Here is a 25,212-nt window from a genome sequence, read left to right as displayed (position 1 = left end):
CGCTTCTGCGCTACTGCATTTGCGGCCAAACCACCGCTTCTGCGATTCTTCACTTGAAACCCAAAATCACATCTGCGATTGAATTTCCGCATCTGCGGCTTCGCAGATGCGGCCATCTTGACCGCTTCTGCGGTATGTGCTCTCCAGTTCCATTTTGCATCTGCGGTCTTCTCCCTCGCACCTGCGGCGTCGCACCTGCGGTCCCCAATCCGCAGGTGCGGAAATACCAGAAGCAGAAAATTTGCAGCTGCAACAAACATCCAACTTCTCCGTCAACCATTCGAAATCACCCCGAGGCCCCGGGACCTCAGCCAAAAGCACAAGCATATCCCAATACCTTATTCAAACTTGTTCCAATCATCAATACACTTCAAACAATATCAAATCAACCAAAACACCACGGATTCAAGCCTAAGTTTCTAAAAACTTTCGAATTCTGCTTTTGATAAAAAACCCAACCAAACCACGTCCGAATAACTTGAAATTTTGCACACACATCCCAAATGACACAACAAAGCTACAGCAACTCTCGGAATTCCATTCCGACCCCTATATCAAAATCTCGCCTATCAACCGGAAATCGCCAAAATACCAACTTTGCCAATTCAAGCCTAAATCTACTCCAAACCTCCAAAACCCATTCCGATCACACTCCTAAGTCATAAATCACCTCCCGAAGCTAACCAAACCATCGGAACTCACATCCGAGCCCTCCAACACATGAGTTAACATCCGGTTGACTTTTCCAACTTAAACTTCCTTAAAAGAGACTAAATGTCTCAAACCTTATCAAAACCAATTCGGAATTAATCCAACCAACCCGATACCTCAGAACACATATGAACAAAGCAATAAGAAGCAGAAATGGGGGAAACGGAGCGGTAACTCATGAGACGACTGGTTGGGTCGTCACAGTGTGCTCTGCATTTAACCTCCACTTAGTAAAACAACAATCTTTACTCCAGAGTCAGTAGTGGTCTCAGACTTGAAGTATAACTGCTTTAGTGAAATAAATTATCACTGCTTACACATAATAATCAAGGTGTTGACATGAGCTTTATTAGCCAGCACATTATGGCCTTGTGCTATCCCGGTTTTCATGAGTGTTTTTGAGAACGAGCCCTGTTCTCATAGGAAGCGGCCTACTTCCACACTCACATAGGTGAAATCTGTCAAGAGTGCTCCTGTAACTCTAACACCCCACTCGTACGAGCTACAGATTTTCATTAAGAGTTAATAAAAACTCAACCTCGCAAATCATTACAGGATAAATGCACTCACACCATAGGGATGGAACAATAACAAATATAATAGTGCATTTGAAACCAAGCCATCATATGATTCGTTCTTCCCATTGAACCTGGTTATAGGATCTCTAGTTCCCAAGTTGGATTTCCTCATATATGACTTACGAGTTTATGGGCTTAAATCCCATCCCCCTCGATGTACTCCAGATCATTTTTCTTGCCAAGGCCTTGGTTAGTGGATCTGCAAAATTATCACATAATCAACATCAATTTTACCATTTTTCAAATATCACACAACATTGCATTTTCCCTTTGTAGGTCTGGATTTACCGTTGTAATAACGGCTTTGCACCCTATCAATAGAAGTGGTGCTATCACAATGATTTAAAATAGGAAGGATTGGTCTTTCAAATAAAGAATTTGAAATAATAAATATCTCAACCAATTCACTTCCTCACTAGCTGAAGCTAGCCTCCATGGTAGAGTTAGCAATTATTATTATTTTTAATTTCCAACATATAGCACCGCCTCTCAAAGATAAAATGTTCCAATCTAAACTGGAAAAGCTTTCAAGTACAGTAGGATATTTTTTATAAGATAAGCCATAGATTTTTGTACCAAGTAAATACCTCATAACTCTTGTTATGGCATGTGCTAATGTTCATAACCTGGCTTGCTTGTAACCTGCTAAGTACTCCTACTGCGTATGCAATATCAGGCCGAGTACAATCAGTCACATATCTCGAGCTTCCAATTAAGCTAGCATATTCCTTTTGATTTATCACATCATTATAACTTTGTACATGAAATAAGTGAAAACTTGAATCAAAAGAGTGAAACATGCTTGCAATTACCAAATTATATATTTTCAGAAATTTTTTCAACATAATGTGACTGGTCAAGGAAAATTCCATCACTTGTCTAGTAATTGTCATTCCATGAATGAAATTTGCCTCACCCAAATCTTTCATGCCAAAATGACTACTCAGCATGCTCTTAGTTTCTCCAATCACATTCATGTTAGAGCCAAATATTAGCAAATCATCAACATAGAGGCAAACATTATATTACATGTGAATTATTTCAGGACTTATGATAGATGCACTTATCACACTCTTTGATTTAATCAACTTTCACTCATGCATGAATATTCAAATTTTTAATGCAAGAAATCTTTTTTATTATTTACCCCCACTATTTCTAGATTATGAAAATTCAAAATTATAAAGAATATAATCACATACTCATAAATATATAAGGTAAATTATTTTTTACCTTTGCTTCGCTTGAGTTAACCATATAATATTTTTTACCTTTCAATCTCATAAAGAGAGTGAACTTCTATCTTAATATTCGCTATTTTTTCAACTGCATAAAAAAATTGAATCTCCTCAAAATTTTTGAGGAAAATGCAATTACAGTTGAAAAAATAAAATGAATAAAATAAAATATCTTTAGGCTGAGGCGCGGATATCTCGCTCTCTTTAAGGAGATTCAAGCCCACTGCGGTAGCATCTTCACCGGTCCAGCAGTAATACTCTTGACTTGTTCCCTCCAGGATACAATAGCCCGACAATGTCGTATGACTTGAACAAACTCTGGACAAGTTGTTAAGTCCAAAGCTCCACCAAAATGAACACCTTCCTTCAACGAAAATAATATTCTCCTTTGTAGAGAATAAGTTGGAGACTTAGATTTTCTCCTTCTCATAACTCTTTTTTTCACTACACCAAGTTCACTTTTTTCATACACACTACCGTATTTTTCCCACACCAAATACAAGGAAGAAACACCACTATTTATAGGTGTAGAATTTCTTCCATGAAACAAATAATAAGATAGTGGGATAATAAAATAGTAGAACATGGGTTGGTGGTTATAATCTTTAGCGGGTAATTAGTGGTAGATCATGGCATTAGTGGTTTCATGAGTTACACCAAAGTACTGACCACTTTCTTGTCAATTTATAACCACTATCTCACAAGAAATAATGCACTTTAATATTATAATTTTAATAATAAAATACACTAACACCAACACTTTATCATCTTTAAACTTGCCATGACATTTATAGCCGTAGTTATTAAACTTTCCATGACATTTATAGCAGTAAAACCGCATCACTAAGGGTGTATTTGGTATGAAGGAAAACTTTTTCCGGAAAATGTTTTCCAATTTTCCCATGTTTGGTTGGCTTAAATGTTTTGGAAAATATTTTTCTTATGAACTCATTTTCCTCCAGTTGGAGGAAAATGTTTTCCTTATCAAGAGAAGATAAATATTTTCCAAAACTCCTTCTCAACCTTCCCTATCCTCACCAATCCATCCCACCCCATCTCAAAAAAAGATTTTTTTTTCTTTCAAATTTCAGTTTTTCCGTTACCACCAACCCTGCTAGCCCTCGACCCACGCCACCCCCACCCTGCTATCCCTCCAGCCACCCTACCCCACCCCACCCCACCCCCTCAAGCAAAAAATATTATTTTTACCTTACTTATTTTATTGCAATTTCAAATTTCCGTTTTTCATTTTTTCTGCACCACCCACCCCCTCCTACCCCCCCCCCCTCGGAAAAAAATATTTTTGAAGATATTTTTCAGTTTTAGTTTTTTTATTTATCGGTTTGAAGGTTCAAAATTTTACAAGTTCCAAAGTTATGAGTTCGGAGGTTTATGTGTTTGGAAGTTTACGGGTTTAGAAATTATAAAGTCTACGGGTTATAAATTCCGCTGTTTCGAAAGTTTAGCGGTTCGAAAGTTTATGAAAAATGTGGGTTCGGAAGGTTGTTGGTTTTGAAGTTTATGGCTTCATGCTTATTATATCTAAATTATTTATGAATACTCTTGAGAAGTCATTTTCCTTAATTTGCGTACGAAACACCGAAAAATGAATAAGATTACTACTTATTTTCCAAGAAAACATTTTCCATGAAAAATATTTCCGTTATACCAAACACACCCTAAACGTATTAATGAAAATCTTAAAGTTTACCATATTGTTCACATGATTTAAGAGATTGGAAGTATACTTACAACGACTTGCGCTTTAATATCTTTAGCATTCAACATAGGATTCCCATTAGTATCTTTGAGCATGATAAGAACATCAAGGATATCTTCTTCCAAAGTTTTGTTGCCATTCTTCCAAATATGAATCCTTCGGTCAGTTTCATAATCAATGTGTTTTAATTTGTTGCTATGGCAAATGCTTTCTTAATAATTGCCTTGTCACCATCTAAATCAAATCCACTTAACCATGGTAAGTAATCTGAGATACTAAAAGAATGGAAATATTCAAGAAGTGTAAAAATTGCATCAACTTGCTCTTCCCCTTCTTCTGTTTCTACGGATGGTCCAAGTAATATCTTGCTGAAAATCATATTTTTAATAACATTGGAACTATAAGATCTTGTCACTTTTCTCAAATTAATGACAAGATGTTTGTTAATGCACTGATGATAAACGAATCGAAGAAGATGATCAGCTTCTTCATCTCGTTTACGACGAAGCCATTGCAAAGATGTAGCTGAGAGGACATGGGAAGAAATGATTCTTCTCCTTTTCATCCATTGATCACCCATAGGGAGAGAACTTAAAGTCAAGTAGCCATTGCTAACGAGGTTCGCGGACATGCAAATAGGCTTCGATGAGAAAATTGAGTCTTGATTCTTTAAAAATAGGCATGCAAGCTCAGGAGATGCAACTAACTATTGGCCATGGTTTTGGACCTGGAGGCACTAATGGCTTATTTCTTGTAGTACTCAATAATTTGCTTGTTATTTTAAGGATTATGGAAAAGAAATATAGCTAAAGAAAGTGAAAACCATATGAAAAAAATAAACAATGTGTGGCAATTTAAAATTTCTGATCATGATTTTAGTTTCCTTGTGATTTCTGAAGGCTCTATCTACACTATTTATAGGAGTAGGATAAGGAAGATTAGTACGTATCTAATCTGAAGATTAGTACTAATTAATCTGAAGATAAGGAAAAGTAGTGGAGTATTAATCTATTTATATGTATCTATATCTATCTATCTATATTATTATAAAAGCACGAATGTTTCGTACTAAATTGAGTGACTAAAATATCCCTAAAATATTAATTGACTTTTATACCCTTAACCATTTATATTAATTTTGACAAGAACTTATAATGGAAGGACACTGTCAAGACCCATTTCCAAAATAGATCGTGATGGCGCCCAACACCATTGTCAGGCAAGTCCGCGGAAATATAATTAAGTTCTCATTTCTACTTTTACCAGAATAAGTGTAGCAATTCATTAAGTTAAAGTCAAACCAGGATGAACAGTAATGTGCCAAAAATAGTTATACAACCCCAAAATAATAGTATACTAACGTACGTGCCAAGACCTAGTGTCACAAGTAATAGGCAACTAGTAGAATATTCAAAAGAATAAAACTATCCTACTGTCCGAGATAGAATAGACGACAAAAGTAAAGAAAGACTCCATCGAGCTGCTGAATGGCATAGGAAGGGAGAAGCTTACCGTGGAAGTCTCGAACTATGAATCAGGGGCGCGCACCAGACTGATAGTCAGATGTACCTGCCTCAGATCCCGTACAATTAAGTACATAAGTGTAGTATGAGTACATAAACAATATGTACCCAGTAAGTATCCCGTCTAATCTCGAAGAAGTAGAGACGAGAGGTCGACTTGACACTTACTAGGGTCAAATAATACAATAAGGTGTTATGCTAAACATGGGAGTCACAGATAATTAACAGTTTGTAGCAAGAGATAATAAGTTATGTTCTGAACAATTTTGCAGTCAACCAATTACATTTCAAGTATTTAGCAGGACAAGTCATGGATAAGGTTTCACATAGATATCATGCGCACATTATGCCGAGGTCGATGGCCCGATCCAACAGAAAATAAACTGTGCGCTGCCAGATGTAACGAACCGACCGGTCGTTTTGAGTTCTAGTGCTCCGTTCATCAGCCTGAGGCCATGAGCAGCTTCATTTCAGGTATTATGACTTGTACGCGTGGTTGGAATTGAATTTTGGGAAGCCCAGAGTTGATTTGGAATGAGAATTCTCATTTCGGAAGCTTAAAGTTGAAAGAATGAACTAGGATTGGAATTTTGAGTAAACGACCTCGTAATCGGGATCTGAAGGTTCCAGCAGGTTCATATGATGATTTCGGACTTGGGCGTATGCCCGGTTCGGGTTTTGGATAACCCGGGAGCATTTCGGCGCCTATTGTGGAAGTTAGCATTTTGGAAGAAATATCTTAAGTTTGGCTTGAAGTGCATTTCAGTATTATCGATGTCCGTTTGGAATTCCGATTCTGGCTCCGTATGGTGATTCTGGAGTTGGGAGCGCGATCGGAAGTGAATTCGGAGGTCCGTAGGTCATTTTGGAGCCATTTGGCTAAAGATAGAAATTTGAAGGTTTTTGAGAAGTTTGACCGGAGGTGGACTTTTTGATATCGGGGTCGGAATCTGATTCCGAAAGTTGAAGTAGGTTTGTAATGCCAAATATGACTTGTGCGCAAAGTTTGAGGTCAATCGGACGTGATTTGATAGGTTTAAGCATCGGAAGTAGAAGTTGGAAGTTCTAAAGTTCATAAAGCTTGGATTGGGGGTCGATTCATGATTTTAGCGTTGTTTGATGTCATTCGAGGCCCTGAGCAAGTACGTAATGTGTTTTGGGACTGGTTGGTATGATTGGTTGGGGTCACGGGGGCCTCAGGTGGATTCCGGATGGTTAACGGATCGAAATTTGGATTTTTGGACAGCTGAAGGAATCTGGTTGCTGGTATTTTTGCTTCTGCGGTGGGTTGACCGCAGAAGCGGCACCGCAGAAGCGGACAGGGAGCCGCAGAAGCGGGTTTTGGTCTAAGGCCTGAGGACCGCAGATGCGGTCAAAGCACCGCAGAAGCGGGACCGCATCTGCGGAGAAAGGATCGCAGAAGCGGATGGGAGTATCTTGGAGAGGACCGCAGATGTGGTCAAAGTTCCGCAGAAGCGGGACCGCATCTGCGGGTGGCAAGTTGCAGAAGCGAGAAAGGGGTGGCTCAGGGAAGACCGCAGATGCGGCATTTTAACCGCACCTGCGGAACCGCAAAAGCGGCCAAGGAACCGCTGGTGCGGGAACAGCTGAAGCAGTGAGGTCTTTCATGTTCGGGGTTGAGTTCATTTCAACCCCATTTTTCTTCCGTTGGAGTCGATGGGGAGCAGCTTTGAGGTGCCATTTTCGTCACTTGTCATGAGGCAAGTAATTTATGCTAGCTTGGAGTTAAATACAAGGTTTATATATGGATTTGGACTTGGAAATATGTATAAATTTGAGGTTTTTGGTGGAAAACCTAGAAAATTAGTAATCTTGGAATTTAGCCACGATTTTGAGTATGGAATTGAGAGAAAATTATATATTTGAGTTCCTAAGGTCATGGGTAATCTTTATCTTCGAAAAATTTCGGATTCAGGGCACGTGGGCCCGAGGGCATTTTGGTCAACTTTTCGATCGGAGTTAGGAATTGCTATAAATTAGATTATAATGAATAATTGAGCATATGTTAATGGATTTGTGTAACCATTGGCTAGTTTTGGAGCGTGGTGCATCAATTGGAGTCTTCGGAAGGGCGTGGAATGCCGGTTATGGATCTTCGGAGCGAGGTGAGTCTCCTTTCTAACCTTGTGAGAGGGAATTGTCCCCATAGGTGAAATAATTGATTATGTGCTCCTATTTGTGGGGGCTACGTACGCACGAGGTGACGAGAGTCCGTGCGTAGCTACTATTATGCTATTGTCCGGGTAGTTAGGACCCAAAAGCATACTATACTTGAATTATTTACGAACCTATTGATAGCTTGAACTGCTTAAACCACATCGAATCAGTAAATGAATTTCTAAAAGGGTTTAAACTTCATTTTTCATAAATTAGTAAAGAGAATTAGCTTTTCTTTGAATAATTGCCCCATGTTGGCTTCTTGATTGAATGTCTCTATGTGTTTATTTGGAACGGGCCGAACGCCTCGGCAGATTAAATAGATGCATCTATAGGCGCGCCGTCGACCCTCGTTATGATTTGCGCATGATTTATATACCGTTGCCTGAGAATTTTATACGTTGGTGCTGCCTTTCATGGCTCGAGATCAAATGATAAAATAAAGAAAGGTAAACCTTGAAAACCCATTATTATTGTTGAAGGTGTATTGCCTGTTTTACAGCTTTGCGAGTTAGAACTGTTATATGAAATCCCTGATTTCCTCACACATTTAGTATATTATCATTGGACCGCTAGTAAGTGTCAAAGTTGACCATCTCGTCTCTACTTCTTCGAGATTAGGCGGGATACTCATTGAGTACACGTTGTTTACGCTTCTTCGAGATTAGGCGGGATACTCATTGAGTACACATTGTTTACGTACTCATACTACACTTCTGTGCATTTTTGTTGCACAGGTATATGTAACCCTTGTGGCCTACTGGGCGTAGCAGCGCGGATGATTCTGAGACTAGGTGAGTTGCATTATTCGAGGCGACCCGCAGCTAGTATAGTCAGTGTACTTTATTTTATTTCTTGTCCACTGTATTTCGGACGGATGTTGTATTTTATTTCCTCATCCGTAGATGCTCATGCACTTGTGACACCGGGTTCTGGGATGGTTTTCAGAAGATTTGTACTAGTTGTTTGTTATTTAATTTGAATCAAAGTGGTGATCTTTTTTTTTTATTTATGAACAATGGAAGGAAAATCCTAGAATTTCAAAAGTAATAACACGAGAATTTGTTTAAGTAATTTAGTTGGCTTGCCTGACAGCAGTGTCCGGCGCCATCACGACCCTTGGTGGATTTTGGGTCGTGACAACATGGTATCAGAGCACTAGGTTCCTAGGGTCGCACGAGTCGTGAACAAGTCTAGTAGAGCCTCGCGGATCGGTACAGAGACGTCTGTACTTATCCTCGGGGGGGGGGGGGGGGGGGGGTCTGCAGGACTGTTAGGAGTACTTCCCTTCTTGATTCCTTATCGTGCAATTTGATCCTTGGGAGCGTATGCCTTTAATTCATTTCTACTCAATCCTACGCGACGCAGAGCGCTTGTTATAAATTGAGAATTGAAGAACCGTAATGGTACTACGGATGTGATACAAGATGTTTCTCTCGGCGTAGTTGATGGGATTATTATCGTCACCTTATGGAAGGGTATTCTAATGTTTCAGCTCAGTAACGGTACTTCTGAGGGCTCTGAGGCTAGGTACAAGTTTCCATGATGCTCATGAAGGATTGTTCCGTAGTAGTGATATGATTGTAGGATGTTGCCCACGTGTCGGGGCAGTGAATGACTTGAAAGGAGGTTGACTCAGTGCATAATCTAGAGATTCAGTATTTTATTCCCGGCAGGGGAAAGGTAATCGGACTAAGGATGGTTAGATGTGGGCTGGTGGAGATTTCTCCTATAATGGGGTGTAGTTGCCCTAATTGAGCGTACTAGGTTCGCCGGTGTTATGATCTTCTACAATTTGCCTTTGGAGCAGGATATTGCAGGTCAGTATTGAAGAAGCGACTGTTAGATGTCACGAGGTAAGGTAGTTCAGGGTTGAATCGACATTTATAATAGTGGCAGTTCGAGAGAGATGATCTCTGGCAAAATTTAAAGTTAGTAGCAATTTGGGGATTCAAGTGCTACAAAGATAGATTTTATTAAGGCAACAACCGAGTAGCGAAGGATGAAGAAAGATGTGTGGAAATTGTCAGACGGTGACCAAAATTCCTAAAAGGCTAGGTGTATGAAGCAAAGGTCAAGTAGTTGATTAAAGAAGTGAGTTTGCCCAAAGTGGGAGAGTGACGGATGTTGCATATGGGCTTGGCGGTAGGATGATTACGCACCTTAAGAAAAGTTTAGAATGATTTGGGATTATAGTGGCTGGCGATTGAAGCCTACAGATTAATTAGAAGTATGGGCTATCATGCGGTAGGAGATTTGATATAGCGGGATGGAGCTTTGTGAATGGAGAAGGATACAACATAACTTGGGATTGGAGGAATATTGCCATGCATTTAATTGATGTCCATGAGGGGTGAATGGACTTATGCAGCTGGAGAGTGAGCTCGGACTCAGGAGGAGTTATTGATGTCATAGTAATTGTACCCCACGCAGCAGCGTTGGAAGATGTCGGGGAGGGATTCCTACAGGTGGGTATTCCTGTGAGCAGGTTAGCAGTCGCGTGGTTGGCGAGGCTTCTGCGAATAGTTTTACTGGTTGTACAACGAAGGGAATTGTGGTGTGAATGTTGTTAATGATTCAGAGTATAAAAAGGGGGGCTTCTACAGTAAGATATCGAGAATTTTGGCGATTGATTGCGTAAGGCTATGTCAATAAGAGATGAGGAATTCTGGTGAGTTCCGAATTTGTGAAACGATGGCTTCATGCTATGTGGGAGAGTCCCACCGCTTATGATTGGGTTGCATGGTTACCTACTTGCAAGGTTTCTGGTTATTAGTATGTTGACGGGTTATTTTAGCTACGGAAAAAGAACATAAGTGGTGAATTGAGCAAAGAGATTGTTAAAGGTGTGCTATGGTTGGCCTTGTTGGCTCATGATTAGATTCGAGAAAGGATTCAGGGTTTATGCCTCGTATAAGTGTGAGTTTCAAGGGAAGTGAATCTGCCAGGTGCTTCGTCGAGAGGGTATTCATGTGCTAGAAGATCTATGGAGTTAATTATATTTGAGGCCAAGTCAGAGCGGGTGGCTCTCAGCGACTGTCCTAATGGATTCAATGGGGTAAAGCCTGGTGCCTAATGATTTCGAGCCTATAAGTATAGTTAAGAGTCAAGCTTTTGCAGCGGCTTACGAGTGGAGGCCCAGAATGTTCTATGATGTTTTGACTTGCAGTGTAACTCTTGAGAGAAATATGAGAGAGGACTTCGGATTTGTAGAAGGATTTGCAGAATGGGCCTATCAGTTGGGGGTGCGGATGTGCGCACAAGGAAGGTATGAAATGGTTCAGGGGATTAGAGACAGCTTAGTTTCGTGATGCAGTGTCACTCGAGATGAGTGCAGATGAAGTATATTATGTGTGGATGGAGTTAGTGTTATCTCTAAGGCAATCAAGGATAAATTGGAAGAAGGTAGATTGATTGGCCATGATTGAATTTGGCATATTGGCGTTAGTGATCAGTTTCCTCAGCGTGATCGAGTTATGCAAGCGATTTTGGATGGTACGTATCAGGCTTGTCAGCCGCCGCAATTGATGTTATTCAGAGGCATTCTCCTATTGTGGCTTGTCATGTGGAAGCGGATTCCGGAAGGGCTATGATGGCTTAGACCACTACTTTGAAATCTTCATGTTCTACAGTTATGAGAATTCACCCGTGTGTTGCCATGGTTCTCCTGAAGTGAGTTAAGTGAAAAGCTTTTATATGATGAAGTGTTAGCCCGATAGTGGTTCCGAAGCAATGATGAAGACGAGTTCTATCGTATATTGGCATGTTAAGTGTAGTGAGTGGTATGGAATTTGAAGTGAAGGTCAAGGTAGCAGTTCGGTGTTGTCAAGGATGTCACAAGCTCGGATGAGCGGGAAGGGAGTTCGATGTTTAAGGTAAGTTGGTATTGTCTGCAGCGTCACCTGAGATCGGTGTTTTGTGAAAAGGTATTTGCATCATGGGTAATGATTCTTGATCGCCTTTCAGCGTCAGTGCGGTCGGTGGTTTGGAGGTACGACCCAGTTATTTGTTATGGTAGGTTGTGGGAGTGTGTCCCACAGGAAAATTGTATAAGTGTGGCAGGTAGTCACTGGATTGATTAAAGACTTAAACCAAGTATGAAGGTTGTGATGATATCGTTGATTTGAGAATATATGCCTGGAGGGCACTCAGTTTATTGGGTTGCGGACTGCGGAGGATTACTCCTGTTGTGATGGTTGCTCTTGTGTGTTCTGAGAAGAAGGGGAGTTAGTATGGAACTTTGAAGGGTCATTGGCCTAGTTTGGTACGATCAGAATCCGCTTGAAATCGGTGGATGGATTCAAATGTGAATATGGGCTCTATATCAGGCCAAACGTGTTCAATTCAGTAATGTGCTCCTTATGGAGGAGTAGTCAGGGTGTTATTTTGTTGTCAGATATTTCATGTAGTGATACGTTGCGCCGTGTGAGTCGGGAGACGGCCTGAGAAATTGCTTATGTGTTGAGGATCCGCGTAGAGATGATGTTATAGGAGCGGGATGTCTTTTAAAATTTCAAATCGTATATCGCACCTCAGTTGTGTTGGAGTTTTGTTGCTTATGGCACTATATGTCTCCCCAGGGATGGTATTATGCACCTAGCGTGCTTGTGACCGAAATTCGATATTTTATTGTAATGAGCAAATTTAGCTCGGTGTGCAAACTCCTTATGTGAGATCTATGTTTGGATCGGGTTGCGCGCCGCAATAGTGTGATGTTGAGTACAGTTTTCTATATGCTATTTTTGTATGTCCCGCTTCCTATTTTCGAAGGAAAGTCCGAATTAGTGCGGGAGTTAGGTAATTCCTTCCAGAGTACGTTTTCCTTTGCCATCGCGTTCGAATTGGTGGCCTATTGGCGCATGGTGGCATCATGTGAGACTTTTGATTATGTCTGGGGTGGCTTATTGCTTGAGCAATTGAACTGGGTCAGGCGAGATTATTGGATTTAAGATCCGTGCAACCTGATTATATGAAGTACATTAAGGAGCTAAGGCCATTATTCGGTTCAGAATGAAGTGATGGTTCTTGTCAGGAGTATAGACCCAAATGATTGGTTGACTTGGCAGTTGATTATGAATTTCTGCACATCTCTTCCGCGATGGCGGTATTATAAGAGTTAGAGTAAGACCTGTGTATGTCATGGGGTGCAATGGGAGCATCAGATTCGTGGAATTTCGACTAAGTTGATCAAAAAATGTTATTGTGGTCCGGTGAGTAAAATGATGCAAGAGGTGAATTCAGCAAAGTTATACAGTCATGTTTGGGTACGACGTGTGGTGATTGATTCGGTATTCGTATGTTGGAAATAGGCATGACAGAGAAATTCTGGATGTTGGAATTAGGCTCTAAGGCCTATCTGCTTGAATAAAAGGAAATATCTTCAGAATTGATCGAGTGAATGCGCTCAACTGAGTTATGGTAGCACGGGAAGGTGCACGAGGTGTTAAACGGTGATTTCAGACTACTTCAGTGTAGTTATCAACACGTTCGAGGACGAACGTATGTTTAAGTGGGAGAGAATGTAACGACTCGGCCGGTCGTTTTGAGTTCTAGCGCTCCGTTCAGCAGCCTGAGGCCATGAGCAGCTTCATTTCAGGTATTATGACTTGTATGCGTGGTCGGAATTGAATTTTGGGAAGCCCAGAGTTGATTTGGAATGAGAATTCTCATTTCGAAAGCTTAAAGTTGAAAGAATGAACTAGGATTGGAATTTTGAGTAAACGACCTCGGAATCGGGTCCAGCAGGTTCGTATGATGATTTCAGACTTGGGCGTATGCCCGGTTCGGGTTTTGGATAACCCGGGAGCGTTTCAGCGCCTATTGTGGAAGTTAGCATTTTGGAAGAAATTTCTTAAGTTTGGCTTGAAGTGCATTTCAGTGTTATCGATGTCCGTTTGGAATTCCGAGTCTGGGAATAACTCCGTATGGTGATTCTAGAGTTGGGAGCGCGATCGGAAGTGAATTCGGAGGTCCGTAGGTCATTTTGGAGCCATTTGGCTAAAGATAGAAATTTGAAGTTTTTTGAGAAGTTTGACCGGAGGTGGGCTTTTTGATATCGGGGTCGGAATCCGATTCCGAAAGTTGGAGTAGGTCCAAAATGTCAAATATGACTTGTGCACAAAGTTTGAGGTCAATCGGACGTGATTTGATAGGTTTAAGCATCGGAAGTAGAAGTTGGAAGTTCTAAAGTTTATAAAGCTTGGATTGGGGGTCGATTCATGATTTTAGCGTTGTTTGATGTGATTTGAGGCCCCGAGCAAGTCCGTAATGTGTTTTGGGACTAGTTGGTATGATTGGTTGGGGTCCCGGGGGCCTCAGGTGGATTTCGGGTGGTTAACGGATCAAAATTTGGATTTTTGGACAGCTGAAGGAATCTGGTTGCTGGTATTTTCGCTTCTGCGGTGGGTTGACCGCAGAAGCAGACAGGGAGCCGCAGAAGCGGGTTTTGGTCTAAGGCTTGAGGATCACAGATGCGGTCAAAGCACCGCAGAAGCGGGACCACATCTGCGGAGAAAGGGTCGCAGAAGCGGATGCGAGTATCTTGGAGAGGACCGCAGATGCGGTCAAAGTTCCGCAGAAGCGGGACCGCATCTGCGGGTGGCAAGTCGCAGAAGCGAGAAAGGGGTGGCTCAGGGAAGACCGCAGATGCGGCATTTTAACCGCACATGCGGAACCGCAGAAGCGGCCAACGAACCGCAGGTGCGGAAACAGCTGAAGCAGTGGGGTATTTTAAGTTCGGGGTTGAGTTCATTTCAACCCCATTTTTCTTCCATTGGAGTCGATGGGGAGCAGCTTTGAGGTGCCATTTTCGACACTTGCCATGAGGTAAGTAATTTATGCTAGCTTGGAGTTAAATACAAGGTTTATATATGGATTTGGACTTGGAAAATTGTATAAATTTGAGGTTTTTGTTGGAAAACCTAGAAAATTAGTAATCTTGGAATTTAGCCACGATTTTTAGTATGGAATTGGGAGAAAATTATATATTTGAGTTCCTAAGGTCATGAGTAATCTTTATCTTCGAAAAATTTTGGATTCCGGGCACGTGGACCCGAGGGCGTTTTGGTCAACTTTCCGATCGGAGTTAGGAATTGCTATAAATTAGATTATAATGAATAATTGAGCATATGTTAATGGATTTGTGTAACCATTGGCTAGTTTTGGAGCGTGGTGCATCAATTGGAGTCTTCAGAAGGGCGTGGAATGCCGGTTATGGATCTTCGGAGCGAGGTGAGTCTCCTTTCTAACCTTGTGAGAGGGAATTGTCCCCATAGGTGAAATAATTGATTATGTGCTCCTATTTGTGGGGGCTACGTATGCACGAGGTGACGAGAGTCCGTGCGTAGCTACTATTATGCTATTGTCCGGGTAGTTAGGACCCAAAAGCATACTATACTTGAATTATTTACGAACCTATTGATAGCTTGAACTGCTTAAACCACATCGAATCAGTAAATGAATTTCTAAAAGGGTTTAAACTTCATTTTTCATAAATTAGTAAAGAGAATTAGCTTTTCTTTGAATAATTGCCCCATGTTGGCTTCTTGATTGAATGTCTCTATGTGTTTATTTGGAACGTGCCGAACGCCTCGGCAGATTAAATAGATGCATCTATAGGCGCGTCGTCGACCCTCGGCAAGTGCACATTTCATTTTTGTTGGAGCGGGCCGTCGCCTCGGCATGATTTGTATACCGTTGCCTGAGAATTTTATACGTTGGTGCTGCCTTTCATGGCTTGAGATAAAATGATAAAATAAAGAAAAGTAAACCTTGAAAACCCTTTATTATTGTTGAAGGTGTATTGCCTGTTTTACAGCTTTGCGAGTTAGAACTGTAATATGAAATCCCTGATTTCCTCACACATTTAGTATATTATCATTGGACCGCTAGTAAGTGTCAAAGTTGACCATCTCGTCTCTACTTCTTCGAGATTAGGTGGGATACTCATTGAGTACACGTTGTTTACGTACTCATACGACACTTCTGTGCATTTTTGTTGCACAGGTATATGTAACCCTTGTGGCCTACTGAGCGTAGCAGCGTGGATGATTCTGCGACTAGGTGAGTTGCATTATTCGAGGCGACTCGCAGCTAGTATAGTCCTTTCCAGTGTACTTTATTTATTTCTTGTACTGTATTTCGGACGGATGTTGTATTTTATTTCCTTATCCGTAGTTGCTCATGCACTTGTGACACCGGGTTCTGAGATGGTTTTCGAAAGATTTGTACTAGTTGTTTGTTATTTAGTTTGAATCAAAGTGGTGATCTTTTTATTTATTTATGAACAATGGAAGGAAAATCCTAGAATTTCAAAAGTAAAAACACGAGAATTTGTTTAAGTAATTCAGTTGGCTTGCCTGACAGCAGTGTCCGACGCCATAACGACCCTTGGTGGATTTTGGGTCGTGACACCAGAGGATTGAATTGCGCGAACCATAGATGCATCTATTTCTACCGAGGCGATCGGCCCGATCCACAAATATCAATTAACATCAAGAAATTACATGAATGCACATTTATTTCCAAGTAAATTCATACAAGTGTCCAACAAGTGTATACATTCGCTTATTTTCCTTTCCAAGTCTCTAGCATATCCTAAGTGATCACATTAGCAAGAAAATATAGAGACATTCACCAATATAGCATGATATGAGTCCTAGACTACCCGGAAAATTAACATAATAGTAGCTACGCACGGACTCTCGTCACCTAGTGCGTACGTAGCACCCGTATTTAGTAGCAAATTACTCAATTATTACACCTATGGGGACAATTCCCTCTTCCAAGGTTAGAAAGGAGACTCACCTCGCTCCAAAGTGCACTTCCAATAAGAACGAGCCCCAACCCTCAATTCGGAGACGAACGATCCCAAACTAGTTAAATGAGGTAGGAATTAGTCAACATAAGCTCACAAGATTGAATTCAAGCTATTTAAGCAACTTTCCCAATCATTAACACTAGTTTCCTAAAATCCGACCCCGGGCCCACGTGCCCGGTTTCCGAATTTTTTTGAAGGAAGTTGTGCTCTATAACCTAAGGATCAATAATATACGATTTCTAATCCATTTCATGACAAATTTCGTAGTTAAATCTAACTTTTGTTAAAACCCTAGTTTTTGCTCTAACCCCTTGATTTTACCTAAATTCTAGTGTTTAATCTACCTAAGACACAAATATTAAACTAAGAATAGGTGGGATAAACTTAACTCAAGATGCTATGTGGAAGTCTTCTCTCAAAAGCTCCCAAAATCGCCAATGGCGGAGTGAAAAGTGGCAAAAATGACTTAGAACCCGTATTAAATGAAGCTCACTGCTTCAGCGATTTTCGCATCTGCGGTCAGGGGATTGCATCTGCAGTCCCGCTTCTGCGAGAAATCGGACGCACCTGCAGAACCGGCCAAGTGGGCTGCGACCGCTTCTGCGGTCTAGAAGCCGCTTCTGCGGTTTTGGCCTGGCCTACTCTGGACCGCATCTGCGATAGGTGGACCGCTTCTGCGGTCTCGCACCTATGGTCGACCAACTGCAGGTGCGGTTATGACAGAAGCAGATGCTTCAGCACTTCTCAAAAATTCCAACTTCACTCGAACCTCACGCTCGGGGCTCCCGAGCCGCGCCCGAACATACCGACAAGTCTGAAATCATGAAACGGACCAACTCGAAGCTTCAGAACGCCCGAAACAACACTAAATCTAAGAATCACCCCCTAAAACCAATTGAATCAAACTTATGAACTTCAAGTTCTTAATTTTTCCTCTAACGAGCCGAAACGCCCTTAAACTACTCGGATTGACACCAAATTTTGCGGGCAAGTCTTTAATGTTATATTGGACATGTACTAGGCTTCAGAACCAACATACGAGCCCAAAACCAACGTGATCCTTCATTAATTAGTTTCTTTAAATCCTTAGAATTTTAGTTTAACAATTTCTAATAAAAATTCATTACTCGGGCTAGGGACTCAGAATTTGATTCCGGGCATACGCCCAGGTCCCATAGTTTCTTGCGGATCCTCCAGAACCGTCAAAACATGAATCCGGGTCCGTTCGCTCAAAATGTTGACCAAAGTCAAACTTAGCCTTTTAGGAAAATCCTAAGGAGTGAAATGAGCATATTTCAACTCAAACTCTTCCAAATCCCGAACCGACCATCCCCGCAGGTCGTAAATTAGTTAAAGCAAGCGCGGAAGGTCTTATTTAAGGGAACGAGGTTCTAAAAGTAAAACGACCAGTCGGGTCGTTACATTCTCCACCTCTTAAACAAACGTTCGTCCTCGAATGGACATAGAAAAGTACCTGAGCCGCTGAATAAATGTGGATATCTGCTCTGCATGTCCTCCTCGGACTCCCAGGTTGCCTTCTCGACTGGTTGGCCCCTCCACTGGACCCTCAGCGCAGAAATCCTCTTGGACCTCAACTGGTGATCCTATCTATCAATAATGGCAACTGGCTCCTCCTCATAACCCAAACTCTTATCCAACTGAATAGTACTGAAGTCTAACACGTGGGACAAGTCGACATGATACTTCCGAAGCATCGATACATGAAAAACCGGATGGACTCCCGATAAGCTGGGGGTAAAGAAAGCTCGTAAGCAACTTCCCCAACTCGTCTCAACACCTCAAAGGGGCCAATAAACCTTGGGATAAACTTGCCCTTTTCCCGAACCTCATAATACCCTTTATTGGCAAGACTTTCAAGAGAACCTTCTCGCCAACCAAGAATGATACATCACGCGCCTTCTGATCTGCATAGCTCTTCTGTCTGGACTGAGCCATGAGAAGCCTCTCCTGAATTAACTTTACCTTGTCCAAGGCATCTTGCACCAAATCTGTATCGTATAACTTAGCCTCACCCGGCTCAAACCACCCGATAGGAGAATGACACCACCGACCGTGTAAAGCCTCAAATGGGGCAATCTCAATGCTGGACTGATAGCTGTTGTTGTACGCAAACTCCGCCAAGGGCAAGAACTGGTCCCACTGTCCCCCAAAGTCAATCACACATGCTCTAAGCATATCCTCCAAAACTGAACTGTCCGCTCGGACTGCCCGTCGGTCTGAGGATGGAATGCTGTGCTAAGCTCTACACGGGTCCCCAAAGCACTCTGAATAGCTCTCCAAAAATGGGAAGTGAACTGAGGGCCTCTGTCTGATATGATGGAAACAGGCACACCGTGTAACCAGACTATCTCCCGAATGTAAATCTGAGCATACCTCTCTGCTGTATAAGTGGTCGCCACTGGAATAAAGTGGGCCGACTTGGTCAACCTATCAACAATGACCCATACTGAATCAAACTTCCGCAAAGTCTGCGACAACCCAACTATGAAATCCATGGTAATGCGCTCCCACTTCCACTCTGGTATAGACGTCTGCTGAAGTAGGCCACCCGGCCTCTGATGTTCATACTTGACCTGCTGGCAATTCAAATACCTAGCCACATACTCCACTATTTCTTTCTTCATCCTCCGCCACCAATAATGCTGCCTTAAGTCACGATACATCTTCGTAGCTCCCGGATGAATGGAATACCGCAAACTATATGCCTCATCTAGTATCCTCTCCCTCAGACTATCAACATTAGGAACACATAGACGAACCTGGAGCCGCAAAATACCATCGTCGCCAATAGAAACCTCCTTGGCACCTCCCTGAAGTACCGTCTCTTTGAGAACCGCCAGATATGGATCGTCAAACTGCCAGGCCTTTATATGCCCCAATAATGAAGACTGAGCAACCACAAATACAAGAACTCGGCTGGGCTCCGAAATGTCCAACCTCACAACTCTGTTAGCAGAGGACTGAATGTCCAAAGGTAGTGGCCTCTCCTCTTCTGGAATGAATGCCAAGCTACCCATACTCTCTGCCTTTCTCTTAAAGCATCCGCGACCACATTCGCCTTGCCCGGATGATAAAGAATGGTGATGTCATAATTCTTCAGTAACTCAAGCCACCTGCACTGCCTCAAATTAAGATCCCTCTATTTGAACAAATGCTGTAAGCTGCGATGATCAGTATAAACCTCACATGACACCCCATACAGATAATGCCTCTATATCTTAAGAGCATGAACAATCGCGGCCAACTCTAGATCGTGCACAGGATAATTCTTCTCATGAACCTTCAGCTGATGTGAAGCATATGCAATAACTCGCCCCTCCTGCATCAATACACATCCCAAGCCAATGCGTGAAGCGTAGCAATATACCGTATACATCCCTGAACTGGAAGGCAATACAAGAACCGGTGCCGTAGTCAAAGCTATCTTGAGCTTCTGAAAGCTCTCCTCACAATCATCGGACCAACGGAAAGGGGCACCCTTCTGGTCAATATAGTCAAAGGTGATGCAATAGATGAAAAGCCCTGCACGAATCGTCTGTAATAACCTGCTAACCCCAGGAAACTCCTAATCTTAGTCACTGAAGTAGGGCGTGGCCAACTCTAAACTGCCTCAATCTTCTTGGGATCCACCTTAATACCCTCTCTTGACACATCATGCCCCAAGAATGCCACTGACTCTAGCCAAAACTCACACTTGGAGAACTTAGCATATAGCTTCTTCTCTTGCAAGGCTTGAAGCATTACTCTAAGATGCTGCTCGTGCTCCCCCAGGCTACGTGAGTATATCAAGATGTCGTCAATGAAGACGATGACAAAGGAATCAATGTAAGGCCTGAACACCCTATTCATCAAGTCCATAAATGCCGCTGGTGCATTAGTCAAGTCAAAGGACATCACTAGAAACTCATAATGGCCATATCTAGTCCGGAATGCAGTCTTCGGGACATCCGAGTCCCGAATCTTCAACTGATGGTAACCCGAACTCAAGTTGATCTTAGAGAATATCCTAGCACCGTGCAACTGGTCGAACAAATCATCGATACGAGGCAACAGATACTTGTTCTTGATGGTGACTTTGTTCAACTGGCGGTAATCAATGCACATCCACATAGTCCCATCCTTCTTCTTCACAAATAACACCGGTGCACCCCAAGGTGATACACTGGGCCTAACAAACCCCTTCGCTAACAACTCCTCAAGCTTCTCCTTCAACTCATTCAACTCTTTAGGAGCCATACGGTACGAGGGAATAGATATAGGCTGGGTGCCTGAAGCCAAATCAATACAGAAATCAACATCACGATCCGGTGGCATGCCAGGAAGATCCGAAGGAAACACATCGGCAAACTCTCGAACTACTGGAACTGAATCAATCATCGGGGACTCTACGGTGGTGTCCCGAACATAAGCCAAATACACCAAACACCCCTTCTCGACTATTTGCCGAGCCTTTAGGAAAGAGATAACCCGGCTAGATGTATTAACGGTAGAGCCCTTCCACTCCAACCCTGGCGACCCTGGCATCGCTAAAGTAACAGTCTTGGCATGGCAATCCAGGACGGCGTGATACATCGATAACCAATCCATGCCCAGGTTGACCTCAAAATTGATCATATCAAACAACAGGAGATCTTCCCTAGTCTCAAAACCATAGAATGTGACCACACAGGACCGATAGATCCGATCCACAACCACATAATCGCCCACGGGAGTGGACACATGAACAAGAGTGCCCAAGGGCTCAGGAGTAACCAGGAAATGAGCAAACAAAGATGATACATATGAATAAGTAGACCCTGGATCAAACAATACCGAAGCACCTCTGCCGCAAACGGAAATAATACTTGTGATGATAGCATCTGAGGCCAATGCATTTGACCTAGCCGGAAGGGCATAGAATCTAGCTGGAGCGCCGGCTGGCTCATCACCACCTGACTGAGCAGTAGCTGGCTGACCTCTCCCTGCCTGACCTCCACCTCTAGGACGGCCCCTACCAGTCTGCCCTCTACCTCTAGGTGGCGGGGCAGCCGGTGCTGAAATCATAGGCTGCTGACCCTGCTGTAATGCCTTGCCACGAAGCCTAGTATCTCCTCATATGACCAAGGTCCCCGAACTCAAAACAACCCCACGGTGCGACGGCCTGCTGCCCTGATGGCTGACCCTGATGGCCTGTAGACCTACTGGAAGAAGCCTGAATAGCCGGTGGGCGGTATGAACTCTCTGGTATAACACTGAAATAAGAATCAGAAGAACTCTGAGGACCTGAATACCCACCAGAGGAACCCTGAATAGCTGGTGGGCGATAAGAGCTCTCGGGCATGGCGCTAAAATAGGGACGCGCTAGAGCACCCCGAGTAGGTGGCGATGCTGAATATGGGGGCCTGCTGGGCTGTCCCCTCCCAAACTGACCTCTGCCCCTAGACGAGGTACCTTTGAACTCTCCGGAGAACCTAGCCCTCTTATCCTGCTGCATCTGCTCCCTACCCCTCAGGCGGTAGCCCTTAATCCTCCAAGCAATCTCTACTACTAACTGATAAGGAGTCCCCATCTCCACCTCTTGGGCCATGTTGGCCCTGATGCCAGAATGCAACCATGCAACAAACCTCCGCACCCTCTCTACGTCAGTAGGAAGTATCATCAATGCATGGTGGGATAGCTCCGAAAACCTCGCCTCATAATCGGTCACGGACATCTGACCTTGCTTAAGCTGCTCAAACTGATACCGCAGTTCTTCCCTCTCAGACGGTGGAATATACCTATCCAGAAACAACTGCGTGAACTGACTCCAAGTGATAGGAGGAGAACCTGCTGGTCTGCCTAGAACATAAGACTGCCACCATTTGCGGGCCCTGCCCTCTAGCTTAAAAGTAGTAAAGTCAACCCCATGCAACTCTAATATCCTCATGTTGTGCAGTCTGTCCCTGCACCTATCAATGAAATCCTGAGCATCATTATAGCGCTCACCCCCGAAGACAGGAGGGTGAAGTCTAGTCCATCTATCCAACAGCTTCTGCGGGTCACCATCCGCAGCTGGTCTGGGTTCGAGTATCGCTGCAGTAATTGGCTGAGCCCCATCTGCAGGTAGTGCACCCACAGTCTGATACATTATAGCTACATGACCATGAGCCTGATCAGCAGGGGTTTGTGCTCCCCCTCCTGCCTATGATGTAGTTGGATCTGGTGGAAATAAACCAGCCTGAGTTATGGTATCCATGAATCATAGCATACGACCCATGACCTCCTTGAATCTTGGTGCTGTCATAAAGTATGCCGGGGTAGGCTCAGCTGCGGGCACCTCGCCCTGCTCCTTGATGATAGGATCTCCTGTAGGATCCGCTGGTGGTACTACTAGGATAACTCTAGGACGCCCTTGTCCCCTACCTCGGGCCGGTGCCCTCCCCCGGCCTCTGCCTCGGCCTCTCGCAACGGGAGGAGTAGCTCCTCCCGGGTCTGGAACATCAGCAGAGCATGTCCTCATCATCTGTGAGAGAATAGAAGAGGGAATTTTAGTATACCAACCACTGCACGATAGGAAATGAATAAAGAGTAGTTTTTCCTAACACCCTATAGCCTCTCGAAGATAATTACAAACGTCTCCGTACCGATCCGCAAGACTCTATATGGTTTGCCCATGACTTGTGAGACCTACATGAACCTAGTGCTCTAATACCACGTCGACCCATTTCCAAAATAGATCGTGATGATGCCCAACACCATTATCAGGCAAGCCAACGCAGAAATATAATTAAGTTCTCACTTCTACTTTTACCAAAATAAATGGAGCAATTCATTAAGTTAAAGTCAAACCAGGGATGAACAGTAATGTGCCAAAAATAGTTGTACAACCCCAAATTAATAGTATACTAACGTACGTGCCAAGACCTAGTGTCACAAGTAATAGGCAACTAGTAGCATGTTCAAAAGAATAAAACTATCCTACTGTCCGAGATAGAATAGACGACAAAAGTAAAGAAAGACTCCATCGAGCTGCTGAACGGCACAGGAAGGGAGCAGCTCACCGTGGAAGTCTCGAACTATGAATCAGGGGCGCGCACCAGATTGATAGCCAGATGTACCTGCCTCAGATCCTGTACAATTAAGTACAGAAGTGTAGTATGAGTACATAAACAATATGTACCCAGTAAGTATCCCGTCTAATCTCGAACAAGTAGAGACGAGAGGTCGACTTGACACTTACTAGGGTCAAATAATACAATAAGGTGTTATGCTAATCATGGGAGTCACAGATAATCAACAGTTTGTAGCAAGAGATAATAACTCATGTTCTGAACAATTTTACAGTCAACCAATTACATTTCAAGTATTTAGTAGGACAAGTCATAGATAAGGTTCCACATAGATATCATGCGCACATTATCGAGGTCGACGGTCCGATCCAACAGAAAATAAACTGTGCACTGCCAGAGGGTCGAATGGCGCGAACCATACATGCATCTCTTTCTACCGAGGCGATCGGCCTGATCCACAAATATCAATTAATATCAAGAAAACACATGAATGTGCATTTATTTCCGAGTAAATTCATACAAGTGTCCAACAAGTGTATACATTCGCTTATTTTCCTTTCCAAGTCTCTAGCATATCCTAAGTGATCACATTAGCAAGAAAATATAGAGACATTCACCAATATAGCATGATACGAGTCCTAGACTACCCGGACAATTAACATAATAGTAGCTACGCACGGGCTCTCGTCACCTAGTGCGTACGTAGCACCCGCATTTAGTAGCAAATTACTCAAAGTGCACTTCCAATACAAAGAACGAGCCCAAACCCTCAATCCGGAGCCGAACGATCCCAAACTAGTTAAATGAGGTAGAAACTAGTCAATATAAGCTCACAAGATCGAATTCTAGCTATTTAAGCAACTTTCCCAATCATTAACACACGTTTCCTAAAATTCGACCTCGGGCCCACGTGCCTGGATTCTGAAATTTTTCGAAGGAAATTGTTCTCTACAACCTAAGGATCAATAATATACGATTCCTAATCCATTTCATAACAAATTTCGTAGTTAAATCTAACTTTTGTTAAAACCCTAGTGTTTGCTCTAACCCCTTAATTTTACCTAAATTCTAGTGTTGGCCCCAAGAATAGGTGAAGTTTTGAAGATTGACAAAAGAACTCAGACATGAACCAGGTCCATCTTATGAAGCACAATCATGATCAACCTATACATGTGAGATGCACGTGAAGGAGATAAGTCCTACTGATCAAGTAGTAATATCTCCTAATCTGATCGAAAATGTTGCATATTGGATAAGGAGAGAAAGTCTCCTTATATGAAGTGTACACAATCTAGGATGAAGATAGTGTTAGAGTTTGAGATCATCATGAACACTTCTACGATAGAAGAGCAACAATTGAATACTAATCAAACTCTGATTACTAACCTATTAAATGT

The 25,212-nt window shown here is 42.7% G+C and overlaps 1 pseudogene; it reads right to left on the bottom strand.

The window, feature by feature from the left end:
- On the bottom strand, positions 4,256-22,893 carry LOC109225900 (annotated as a pseudogene).

The sequence above is a fragment of the Nicotiana attenuata genome, chromosome 5 (assembly GCF_001879085.1).
Source record: "Nicotiana attenuata strain UT chromosome 5, NIATTr2, whole genome shotgun sequence".
In the NCBI taxonomy this organism is placed as follows: Eukaryota; Viridiplantae; Streptophyta; class Magnoliopsida; order Solanales; family Solanaceae; genus Nicotiana; species Nicotiana attenuata.
The sequence above is the reverse complement of the archived record's forward strand: the minus strand, read 5'-3'. Positions and strand labels throughout refer to the sequence as shown.